The 13,524-nt window shown below is 41.6% G+C and overlaps 1 protein-coding gene across 10 annotated transcripts in view; it reads left to right on the plus strand.

The window, feature by feature from the left end:
* CAST (calpastatin) overlaps positions 1-13,524 on the plus strand; it is a 142,694-nt gene that overhangs the window by 40,049 nt on the left and 89,121 nt on the right. The window contains exon 1 of one of the 10 annotated variants that reach the window (XM_024131792.3): positions 2,500-2,630. The exons of the other annotated variants lie outside the window; for them this stretch is intronic. The gene's annotated coding sequence lies outside the window, so the exon portion shown is untranslated. Of the gene's footprint in view, positions 1-2,499; positions 2,631-13,524 lie in introns of those variants that run through there. 10 annotated transcript variants of the gene reach the window in all.

Consider the following 13,524-nt stretch of genomic DNA (forward strand, 5'->3'; position numbering starts at 1 on the left):
GTATCCCCTGCATCGGCAGGCGGACTCTCAACCACTGCGCCACCAGGGAAGCCCCTTTTTGCTTTTCTAACAAGCTCGCAGTTGCTGCTGCTGCTGGTCTGGCGACCACACTTTGAGCAGCAAGGATGCTGAATTGTGCTGAATGTGGGTAATTTAGACCACCTGTACCTTAGATTACCTAAACATCGATTAGAAAATCTGGTTAAAATACAGATCCTCAGGTTCCAAGCCGCAGGAATCTGATTCACCGGGAGGGGGTAGGTCCAGGATTTTCTCTATTTAATAAATACCCTCCAGTTTTTCAGATGTGGGTGATGTGGAGGCCCCACTGGAGGAAAGGATGAGTCTCAGGGACTGGGATAGACATGGCACATCTGGGAGTGATACATCTCTCTTCATCTCCAGGGAAGGTAGCCCCTTTCTACCTGTCCTGCAGGACAAGAATCTTTGGAAAATTTACTTCATAACCATGTTATTACTAACCTGTACTCTTGAGGAGCTCAGACATACTCACCCTCATTGAGGGAGATATGCTGCCTAACGGTGGGGCTCTGGGACCTAGGGCTCATCCCTCATGGGGAGTGGCCCAAATAAGTCATCCTAGTTGTCTTTTATCTCAGGAAAACCTAGATGAGCTGAGGTTTATTCGAGAAACAAAAAAGCAGAGAAAATACTAACAGTAAACAAAAAAGGAATTTTAAGCTTAATTTTCATCAAGAAGAATTATGAAAATCTACAAACAATAAATGCTGAAGAGGGTGTGTGGAGAAAAGGGAACCCTCTTGCTCTGTTGGTGGGAATGTAAATTGATACAGCCACTGTGGAGAACAGTATGGAGGTTCCTTAAAAAACTAAAAATAGAACTACTATACGACCCAGCAATCCCACTACTGGGCATATACCCTGAGAAAACCATTAATTCAGAAAGAGTCATGTACCACAATGTTCATTGCAGCACTGTTTACAATAGCCAGGATATGGAAGCAACCTGTGTCCATCAACAGATGAATGGATAAAGAACATGTGGCACATATATACAATGGAATATTACTCAGCCACAAAAAGAAATGAAATTGAGTTATTTGTAGTGAGCTGGATGGACCTAGAGTCTGTCATACAGAGTGAAGTAAGCCAGAAAGAGAAAGACAAATACCGTGTGCTAACACATATATATGGAATCTAAAAAAATAAAAAATGGTTCTGATGAACCTAGGGGCAGGACAGGAATAAAGACGCAGACGTAGAGAATGGACTTGAGGACATGGGGAGAGGGAAGGTTAAGCTGGGATGAAATGAGAGAGTGGCATGGACATATATACACTACCAAATGTAAAATAGATAGCTAGTGGGAAGCAACCGCATAGCACTGGGAGATCTGCTTGATGCTTTGTGTCCACCTAGAGGGGTGGGATACGGAGGGTGGGAAGGAGACGCAAGAAGGAGGAGATATGGGGATATATGTATACATATAGCTGATTCACTTTGTTATACAGCAGAAACTAGCACAACGTTGTCAAGCAATTATACTCCAATAAAGATGTTTTAAAAAAAATTATGAGGACAGGGTCTTCTTCTCAGGGAATTATAATAAAATATTAGAGTTGGAAGGGCTCTTACTTCACCACCTTTATTTAACAGAAGTAAAGGAACACTGATAATAGGGTGGTTGTGAGGAACACCTAGCAGGAGAACTCAGGGGGACCCCACGTGCTTTGCCGGGCGCAGGCGGGTGCACCGCTGCGCGCTGTGCCGCTGAGCTCTCCGCCTTCGGAATGCCGTCACCTCTGGCTTGGAGGCTGAAGGACTGGCTGCTCAGCTGTCACTAGCTATAGGCCTGAGGCCTCGGGTCCTCAGCCTCCTGCCACCGCAGCCTCCTCCACTCATACCCCAAACTCACTGTCCAGAGTCTTCACTGTGATTGCTTTACGGCTTTGGGAAATGTTGGCTTCCCATATTTCCTTTAAATTTTAGAACTCGTCTCTCTAACCCCATCACTTAGATTTATTAGTTGGCATTCTTCTATAAGGGAGAGCATTTCCTTCTCCCCTATATACTTATTCATTCATTTATTTATTTATAGCAGTATAAATTCATGAATTCTTATTTTATTCTGTGGCTTAAAATCCCTTCTTAGTTATTTTGAAATGTTTAGTCATAATGTATCACGTCCAGTAATTCAGTAGAATTCTAGTTCTGTTCAACGGCTCTTTAAAAAAAATCCGTTATACAATGTGAATTGTTAACTTACTTTATAGCTTCAAAAGTAATATTTGGGGGCGTGTGTTTGCAAAGAGCCCACTTTGGGCCTTTGGTGACATCCTAGGAGTGGTAGAGCTCTGCCATCGGCCGGTGGCCTGCATCACAGGCCGCGCTGTATAGTCCGCTAGCCTCCGGCATGCCAGCCCCGCGATGAGTCGGCGGCAGCGGGCACCTCCCTCCCGAAACCGCGCTGGGGGCGGGCGGAGGGGGCGGGGAGCGGCCAGCGTCGCGTCCTGGGGCCGCCCCGCCGCCTCCCTCTCTGCGGGCTGGGCTGAGTCTCCAAACGGAAGCCGAGAGGGCCGCGCCCAACCGGGAATGCAAACATCCCCCAAACCCCGCTGAAGTCTCTGGGCCCGGAAGCTGGACGTGGAGTGAGTACTGATTTCGGCTGCTTCCCAGGCGGGCAGCCCGCGCTGCCTTCGCGCCGGCCCTGCGCGTCCCAGGCTCGGACCCTGCCACGGCTCCCAGACTTGGACGTGCGCTCTTACCCGTCTCTTGCCCTTGAGGATCCATTTCCTTCCAAACGGGTTCTAAGTTCACTTGTGTTACTAGTCGACCCCTCCTTCCTGTCGGCACCACTGTTGCTGGCTTCTGGGCTGGGAATGTGTCTGGTGATCGTACACGGTAGGGCTACAAAACCAGGAGTTTGTGTGAGCCGGAGAAAACGCTGAAAGAAGAAAAGCAGGCGCTCTGTCGATTTGGTTTGGCACTGTTATCTCTAGGGTTAGACCCAATCTTCTCCCCGAGCCCTGCCCCCTCCACTGTGATGACCTCCGTTGTAGAGAATGAGCTCACTGTGTATAACCTCTCCGTTTACCTGATACATGCTGGTTGTGGTGTGGCAAATGTTGTGACATGTTTTGGTTCTATTTTCTTGAACACAGCCTGAGACTGTGGTCGGATGACATCGCTGAGGGGTACTTTGTACCTATCTTTCAAGAATGGAAATGTTTTGATGGAGATTTGACGATCTTTTATGTATTGTTAGGGTCCTAGCATTCCTCGGTTATAAACGGGTAAGAGGCAAGTCCTTTATACCCATTTTACAGCTTGAGAAAACGAGGCAGAGTTTAAGAAGCTTCCTTAAAGGGCTGGACCTTGGGGCCTCTGACGAGCCCTCTAGGAACCCACCTATACCTACATCAGAGGAAGGGAAATGCTGGAAAGTTCCTGATATATGAGATGTTTTCTAGAGAGAAAACCTCTGCATTGCAGCGAAGGTCAATAAGGAGTGGCATCTACTGTTCAAAAGGGTAAAGTTCATTGTCCAATGAGTAACTTAAAGAGTGCTTCTTCCTGACATTTTGTTTGTGGGCACTGAATTTAACTTTTGCACACTGATTTTTCAGTATCTAAAGGATATTTGTCGCTGGGAATGCTGTCTGGCTTCTAGGAGAACAGTATAAGATTAAAAGCAAAGTAGTGACGTTTAGCAAAATCATGCCAAACTAGCAAAGGCCGCATCTGTTGACTGATGGAGAAGGGGTAGGTGGCCAATAGCAATGAGGATGGAGCGGGAATCCTGGTGCATGCAGCAAGGACCCTTGGTGACTATTATAAAACAGTGAGCTTCACAGACTGCATGACAGTGTTTATGAAGCAGTGCATTCAAGTATAAGTGTTGGTTATGGTTCAGTTCACATGCTTTGAGAGAGGATTCCCACTGCAGAGAGGAGTTGATTATAGTACAGTATTAGTGGTGGGTTCAGTTTCTTGATGGTTCCATGAATTGGCTGAGTATAATTCTTCTCTCACAATGCAAATTTAAAAGGTATCATGTAAAATAGCAGTTTGAAAGAATGAAACAAAATTAAGAAAACATGAGGAATTAATTTGAACTAACTTTTTAAAATCCGTCAAATATTTGTGTTCCTATTCATTGTTTATAATAACAATTATATCTTTAATGCATCACCACTTCTTAGGTAGGACTATTTCCTTTTCCCAAAATATGAACCATCTAATTATTCAGTCCTGTTTAAATAAAAAGCCCACAGCCTATGTTCTCCTGTATACATAGATGTCTTTGTATCTTTTCTTTCATTATACCTCAGAGTGCCCTCATTTTGAAGACTAAATGAATCTGGAATATGTGTTTTAGCATCAATGTGTCTGGCCTCATAAGAGGAACATTTATCCTATAGTTTTTGATATATTGAATTAATAATCTGCATACTGGGAAAGTACAATGGGTCTTCAAAAACAATTGTGTTTTATTTTTTTCTCTGTGAATAGCTTTTAACTTAAAAATGTCAGCTACCCAGTGTTTCTCAACAGAGTACTAATGGCATTTGGGTTGACGATTCTTAGTTGGGCAGGGCTGTCTTGTTCCCACTGAATGCCAGAGCATGACAAAAACACTCTCTCTCTCACGTCTTAAAATACCCTTTAGTTGGGTGCCTCTTCCCCTGGTTAAGAACAATTGGTACACTATTTTTTTTTTTTTTTTCGTTATGCGGGCCTCTCACTGTTGTGGCCTCTCCCGTTGCGGAGCACAGGCTCCGGACGCGCAGGCTCAGTGGCCATGGCTCACGGGCCCAGCCGCTCCGCGGCATGTGGGATCTTCCCGGACCGGGGCACGAACCCGTGTCCCCTGCATCGGCAGGCGGATTCTCAACCACTGCGCCACCAGGGAAGCCCCGGTACACTATTTTTATGGCCATATAAATAATTACTCAGTCCCATTATTTCCAATTTTTAAGGCACTTTACAGTATCCCTTAAGACACGTTGACTTCTGAGCAAGTCCGTACATTTGGACGTTGGAGATTTGGGTGGAGGCTATGTATAATCCTATTGCTAGTAAAGTGTCACTCTTACCCTTGTGTCCTTCTGTCCACATTAGGCAATAATAATAAATTATTAGCAAATGACTTTAATAGGTTTCAGAAAAAAGAACAGATCAGCACAATCTGTATTAGATCTGAGTATTAATAGTTATAGCTACATTTACTGACAATTACTGGGTTCTAGGCATATGTTGAACACTTTACATGATGTGACGATGATGCAGTGATGAAGTGGATACCCTTATTATGCCCATTTTTCAGATTAAGACAGTAAGAGCCTGATCTCTTAACCACTGCACTGTATTGTTTCTCAGGACATGTTTAACAGCTCTCCATAAAATACTTTCCAAAAAATGAGTTTTAGTGGGTGAAGTTAACACACACTAAAGTCTCATTTGGTTACATAGTCTCATTTGGCTACCTTTGGTTACCTCTGGTTACCTTTGTTCTTAGAATACCAGCTTTTCACTATACTGTGAGCCCTTTGAAGACAGGATCCACATCTTTGGACCCCCATCGCGTCTACCATGGAGCCTTCCACATAGTAATTTCTCAATAAATATTTATTGAATTGAAAAAGAATATTGGTTTTATCTTAATATGAACAGAGCCTTAAGATACCACTGTACTAGTTTAGAAATTTATCCTGGGTAGGCAGAAAAAGTAAAATAATATTCATTTTTGTTCTCTAGAATTTATAAGTAGAGTTTTTGGAACTTAACATCTGTTTGTCCTTTAGCTAAAGATTAAAGAGTAGATAATCAAAATTATCAGTAATGAACTCTTTTTTTTTTAACTTCTACAGTGGCCAGACATGGTGCTAGGAATACAGAAGTGAAGTATGGTCCATATAACAAATATAAAAACACAGTGTAAAAAGTGCTAAAAAGCATTGCTATCAAGGTGCTATGAAAGCACAGTGGAAGGTTGAGGGAAGGGGGCTGAGGTTAAGCTTGGCCCTGTTTTTCTGGGAATAAACATTAGGAATACGAGTCCCTTAAAGCAGATCTGCAACCAGTGAGTTGGATGCAGGACTCTTCAGAGGTCTGAACACATCCAACTTCCCAAGCGTTGGCTCTCCTCATTCAGTATTTTCTTAATCCCAGCTTTCCAGACTTGCCCCTAACTACCAGTAGAGGTACTATGGTCTCCCCCTGTATACTTTTCTGTGTGCTGTTATGTAGGACTGAGTTCTGATTCATTCTAGGGCTCTCTTATGAGATGTTCTTGACAACTGTCCCTTGTAGACAGACTGGATTTCCATCCGGTGTCAACTATACCTGAGGTTTCCATTTGTCCTGCGCTCTACACAGTTGAACTGGAGACCCCACAGCTCAGTCTGTGTTGTCCGTCTTCCAAGCCAGCTTTGAGGGTGACAAGTTCCTGCAGCTCATCTTCCTGTTTCTTTCTTCACCGCCCAACCTAGGGTGCAGGGGAGGGCAGACATGCTCATCAACAGAATAACCTGCCCCTGGATTCCAGACACTTATCTCTAAGGATACATTGTCTCAATTTAGTTTCTTATTTCGCGTTTGGCAGCTGCCACGAGGTGGGTACATATCCTTAGCAAGACAAGGAGAACCTCAGATGCCTATCTACTCACCTTTTATCATTTTTACTGACTCCTTCCCCAGGAATAATTGGCATACATTAGTTACAAAGGTGCTGCTTGGTCCATTTTGTTGGTAGTGTTTATTTCTTTTCCCACAGATCCCTTTGCAACACTTAAAAAAAAACTAACAGTTTTATTTGGGAGGATTTCGTATACGTTGGAAAGAGGATTTGGGTCTGCTTTTACTGATTAACCAAGTTAACTTTGGTTAACAGTTTTTTGTTTTTTTTACATATTGCCAACACACTTATAATTATCCTCAGTTCTTTAGGCCCCATGGTACATACTGATCATAATGGCTAAGATATGGGTGAGTGGTGATGACGCAGTGGCTTGTCATCATCAGAGTCCTGGAATATAAGGAGTTTCCCAGTGAGTCCCGCCAATGGACTACTGAGGGATGAGGAAGCCGACTGTAATCAAAGCAAGGCTTCCTTAATTGCACAGAGCTGTGCTTTAACAGTTGGGGGTCTCTTTAGAAAAGAGAAGTTTCTTGGTTCTCAAATAGAAAATGCAGGCCAGTAGGGTAATTCCAGGCTAATCCATGGCCCTGGGGCTCTCCCGATCCTTGTCCTGGGGATGTACTGAGCCCCCTTGGAATGCTCTTAATTTCGTGTTTCATGATATGTAGTCTGGAGAGCATCTGCGTCAAATTCACCTGGTATACTTATTTTAAAATGGAGATTTCCCAAGCCCCACCTCAGACTTACCCAGTCAGAATCACTGAGGAATCCATGGCTTAATAAGCTCTCGAGGTAAATCCTTACACCTGTTCAAGTTTGATGAGCGCTGCTCTAAGTGAGTTGGGCTAGCCAGAGCCTATCTGTGAGCAGTCGTCTTCTGACCTTAGCAATGCAGTGAAATCTTGGTGAGAGCTGTAGCTATTCACAGGGGCTGAGACTTTTGAATCATACTGAGGGGCCCCCATGAACTGGCGTGATTGATGTTTATGGCCCTCTTTTGGAGCCCAAGAAAGGGCCTGGACCACTCCCATTTCACTCAAAGTTGCTCTAAGAGATTGAGTCCCGTTTAGTGTGCAGGCATACTCTCTGGACTCTATAATGGATTAAGGTCCCCTGCACAAGTGACCTCAGTATAAAGACCTAGATGAGACCTTGGCGCCTCCAGAGATGCCCAGAATAGAGTTGTTGCGGGAGAACACTGTTCCTACAGAGAAACCAGGGGCTTAGTCTCCTGCATATTGTTTCTTTATTAGCTGTACTAAGGGTGACCAGACAAAGGAGCAAAGATTAAAATTATTTGTATGTTTTTCAGTTGTATAAGCCTTTTCTGTTTCCTCCTTATCATGAAAATAGGAAATTGTGTTTATATCCAACAGGGCAAATAAGATCCTCTTTTTTTTTTTTTTTTTTTTTTTTTTTTTGTGGTACGCGGGCCTCTCACTGTTGTGGCCTCTCCCATTGCGGAGCACAGGCTCCGGACGCGCAGGCTCAGCGGCCATGGCTCACGGGCCCAGCCGCTCCGTGGCATGTGGGATCTTCCCGGACCGGGGCACGAACCCGTGTCCCCTGCATCGGCAGGCGGACTCTCAACCACTGCGCCACCAGGGAAGCCCGAGATCCTCTTAAATAACACCATTACCATGACTTGTCATCATCAGAGTCCTGGAATATAAATATCCTCATGCTTTTAGACATGCATCTTTTCATAATATTTACAAAGATGTATCAGGTTCAGAGGCCTTGGTCTACAGCAGGGAATTGAAACTTGTTGCCAGAATTTTCATCTTCCAGAATTCTCCACTTCTCTTTCATATTCACCATCTCTTGATTTATCCCTTTATTTAATTAATGTTTTAATGTTAAATTTTATACAATATTTCTTTGTGTCTGGAACAGAAGGGGGCTCTTGAATCAGAATTCAGATTAATTTTCTTAAGCCTGCACAATGTATTTAAAATGTTTGAAAGCCTTTAGATGAGGAACACATGTTCTATTTTGTCATGAAGCCTCCTACTCCCTCTTCATACTGGCCTGATACACTCATTCACATCCCCCAACGTATATTTTCATTTGAGTTTTAGACTCCTGATTTACAGAGATAGGCAAATATTATTTTTCTGAAAACTCAATAAATATTTTGAAAATTGCACTTTTTTTTTTTTTTCTTAAATCCTTGCACCTGAGCTATATACTAGATGTGTGGATGTGTATAGCATTCAGAGTTTCTCTAGTGGTCCAGAATATCTGCCTATAAAATGACAGCACTGTTGGGCTTGGTGATGTCTACAGCGTTCTGTATTTTTCTGTTGTAAGAAAAGTGTGTACTACAGGCATAATCACAAGTATCAAGTGCCCTCAGGGTTTAGGGTCATGAGACTGGAGAAGACAGATATTCTTGGGGTATTGCAGGACTGTCTTTTTAGGGAACATATAGGCTCTTTAGTAACCTGGGCTGGCAGTATCAGCACCAAAAATCTTTCTTTCAAAACCAGCTGGAAAGTACTTTTGAAAAGTAACTGTGAATCTATCCTATTATCTAATGCATTCTAGTACCTTTCTTTTGACCAAATGAAAGCAGGAAGAGGCTGTTTGTCATCAGAAGGAAAGTGCCAGTGGATAACAATAGACGGTAGAAAAGAGCCGCCATTTCACTCACCCCCTATAAAGCCATCTTGTTTAAAACAACCTAAAGCAGTCATTCTCCATGTAAAGGAGTTTGAGAATCACTTGGTGGGGGGGCTTAGAGCTTTTTAAGCTGTAATCCTTGCTCTCTCTTCTTCCTGCCCTTTCCCTTTTGTAAGTTTCTAAGTGTCCATTGCTGCCCTCCCCTCATCCCCACACACTGGCTATGAGTGATTCTGTTCCTGGGCCCAAAACCACTGATCTAAGGTGTTAATGCTCAGCCAGTCACATTGTCCAATAGCTTGGTATGACATTCGTTGCCTGTAATCATTATGTACAATTTTAGTATAAAATAATTAAATATGTATGAATATTTAATTTAATTAAATATTCATTAAATGTGTATGAGTAGCCTGCATATTTTGTGTATCGTTTCACTGATTAGAATTAGTGATCATTTTTTCCCTAGCAATATTATGAAATTATATCATCTTCCATGTGATGTCCTACTCTGATCTTGAGTTTTAAATCAATTAATTAATTATTAATTGTTTGAAATGTTAGCCACAAAGGATCCACATCACTAAGAAACAATGTACCCCCTTGCTGAATATCTAGAGATTAACAAGGAAAGGCTAACTTCTTTTGGTTGTTGAGTTTGAGCCCTCCCTTGGTTTTGAGAATCTTTTAAATTATTGTGGTAATGGGTGCTGAATTATTCTCAATGTTCTTGTGGTAGGCCAGGATTCCTAGCCTAGCAAATTAGAATTGTTTCCTTCTCCAGTCCTCTGACAATCGTATTCTTACACCTCTTCACATGTTTCCAAAGACTGAATGTGATGAACACTGATCTACATATTTGCAATTTAAATCTTGGCAAAATACCCTGATTGATTTCCAGTTGAACCAGTGATAAACCATATACCATATCTTTTCCGCTTGTGTATAACTTCTCCACCTTCTCCTACTGATCAATGAACTGAAGATTTGGTTACTATTCAAAATGGAAAGACAACCAATAGGAAACAAAAGACGTTCTAGCTAGTTCTGATAATCTGAAAATAATTCTGGAAAGCTGTAGGAGAGGGGTTAGGTCCAGCAGTATGTATGTAGTTTGGAGAAGCTCTCCAGGATCTAGATAAATGAAAATAAATGGAAAGAAGAAAAAGAAACCAACCATTTATTAATTTGTTAAACAACTACTATGCTAAGTGATTTACATAGGATTTCATTTAATCCTCTTAAGAGTTGCACATTTTGCAAATGGGTAAGTGGGTATTAGGACAATTTTTAAAATGAGAAGACTAAGGCCCAGAGAGATTAAATAACTTACCCTGGATCACACAGATAGCAAGATTCTATTTGATTCTATTGCTCTTTTCAGTAGACCAGTCTTATAAAATCCTAGACTCAGTAGTTTATATCCAGACAGTTTAAATAACCAAGAGAGGAATTTGTATCTAAATTCAAAAAGCACTAGAAATTAATATTGTGCCCTCTATTATTATGCTCAATATCTTAATGCTGTTGAAATTCTCTTTGATGAATGAAATTTCCTGCTTCTGTGAAAGAGAGTATTGTACACTGATTGGAATTAGCAAATAAGAGTTTTGTTGACAGAGTTTCTTTAGATGTCTTAACAAGCAGTAGAGAAGGGATGAATTAGACATCTTTGAATATGGTGAAATTTTTAAAAAGCAGGATTAAATTACATAGCAAAAAACTCCCTTATATTGTAGGAATACAGTTGCTTAGACTGAAGGATAAGCAGCACTGTTCATATTTTTACATCAATTTCAAATGAAGCCTCTTTTAAAATCAGTTCTCCTATTCTACTGAATTTTTATTTTAGGTGAAAGTGGGATGAAATGTGGTAGAAGGTATTATGATTATTTCCACTTTACAGATGAGGAAACTGAGGCACAGAGCAGTTAGGGAATTTGCTCAAGGTCATACAGCTGGTAGCAGAGCTGGAATTCAAACTCAAGTGGTCTGACTCCACAGCCGCCATCCTAACTACATAACATCACCTCTTTAATATTTGCAAAGATTAAGCTTGATGTTAGAGTACATTTGTGAATTAGTTTTTCCTATGTGGTTTCCAGAATGACGTTTTATTGCACCCCACGTTTTCATTTTGGTTATTTGGAAAGCATCTTGGAGAAGGGAACTTTGTAATAATTCCTGTCATTTAAGCCTTCTTATTAAGAACATGCTTCACTGAGAAGCCAGCTGCAAGAACAGTCATGTGACAGGCTCATCTCTCAGCCGCCACACAGTTGGCTGTATGCCAGTATTTCCTCATACGTGCCCTCTCAGTTTCGTTGAGACACTTTGAGTCTGTCATCCCTGTAGAGACTGAGGCTGGCAGTTGGTCTTATAACACAACGACCCATAAAACTTCTCATTTCTCTCACACTCTGTTAGGTCTGTGCCTAAGGAATGAATTTGAAAGCACTGGAAACCAAGCTGAAAGGCTATGAGGCAACTGTTCAGCAGAGCTCAGAATTTTTTATTCTTATACAATAATCATATCATCGGTAACCATATATTCTTTAGATGAGCTCATAATCTTTTAGGATAAACAAGCCATGCATTTCAATCCAAAAAAATTCATAATGTAAAATAGTGTTGCCCTTTCTCTTTAAGATAAACAACATGCGTGTGTAACTTCTCAGAGCAGTCAGTGGTCACCACAGAAGTGCTCCACCATTCTGAGACTGAGGAGAACTTTTGAGGCTGTTGATATTTGTAAAATAATACAGATCACTTTTGTTTATTGACTTACCATGTGCCAGGCCTTATAAACACACCCTCATTAAATCCTCACTACCATCTTATGAGGTAGGTGTCATCTTTATACCCATTTAACAAATAAAAAACACAAGTTTGGAAAGGTTAAGCAGCTTGCTTGAAGTTACACAGCTAGAATGAGACCCCAGGTCCATGGGACTCCAGAGGCTAAACTCCTGTGTTTCCCATTTGAACATCTATCTTTGGGTACATTATTTAATAAGCTTTACATGTTTATAGCATATCATATTAGAGTTGCAGAACAACAGAGTTCTCAAGCCTGACAGTTTACAGATGAGGAAACTGTTCTAGAGAGGTTAAGACTTAAGTTCAAAGAGCTTGTCATGGGCTGTCTTCCTCATTGTTCATTATATCGCTTCTAATCTGCTGAAACTGCGTGACTCACAGGCTTAAGAAGATCCTAGATGCACAAACCTTTTCTAGGGGAGGGGCCACAAGAGGAAAGTAGGCTGTCTTTTCTGGGTCTAACTTCTCTGCTTTGTCTTGGACAGCCAAATTCAGGCATAGCTGGAATTATTTCATGCATCAAGAAAAGCAACCAGGATCCCTAGAGGCATGGACGCAAGTTAAAAAAAATATAAAAGCTGCATTTCTACTCTTTGATGACTAATCCAGGCTGCGTGGCTTGCTCTCTTCCTTGCTTACAAAATAATCATCCCGGGGCAGAGAGGGAGAAAGGGGGAAAAGTGGAGTTCACAAAGCAATGAAAATGAAACAATTGTTTTATAGTACTGGAAGTTCAGCTTCATGCATTTTGTGGATTTTTTCTAAGCACTTGGGGTGGTCCTGTGTTAGACGTCATAATCAGGCACTGACAAGGTGTGGCCAAATGTTCTAAGGTCTCTCTGGCTCTTGGATTGCCATCACAGATCAACTGTGGCTACTGTCCCAGTTGCCAGGCAACATGTGGATGTTTATTTTGAGGTCTGCCCGCAGGGTTGCATCAGAGACCAAAGCCGTGTGTGCTCTCCACTTCCCAGAGCAAGTAGAGCTCAGGCATTCTATTTTTATTGCAATATATTATTAAGATAATATATTTTAATTATGATAATTAAATATATTTTAATATATTTAAATCTATTAATGTAATATATTTAAATATATTTATATTTAAATATATTTATTTTTATACTATTTTAATATAGTTCATGAATGTATAGCATACTCAGCTGAGATAGAATCATATTCTGTTCCCCCAGGCAGTGTTCAGTTTGCCTCATTTTGCCGTGTTCTACTTCATCCAACCGGTTGTACTCTGGACTGATTATCTCTGGTACTTTCCCACCTCTTAAGTCTTGCTCAATCTGTTCTGGTCACCTGGAATGACTACCCCATCTCGGGCTCCAACTCCATGTTTTGTAAAACTAAAATCTTTTTTTTTTTTGTGGTACACGGGCCTCTCACTGCTGTGGCCTCTCCCGTTGCGGAGCACAGGCTCCGGAGGCCGCAGGCTCAGTGGCCATGGC

Source organism: Physeter macrocephalus, chromosome 8, assembly GCF_002837175.3.
Source record: "Physeter macrocephalus isolate SW-GA chromosome 8, ASM283717v5, whole genome shotgun sequence".
NCBI lineage: Eukaryota > Metazoa > Chordata > Mammalia > Artiodactyla > Physeteridae > Physeter > Physeter macrocephalus.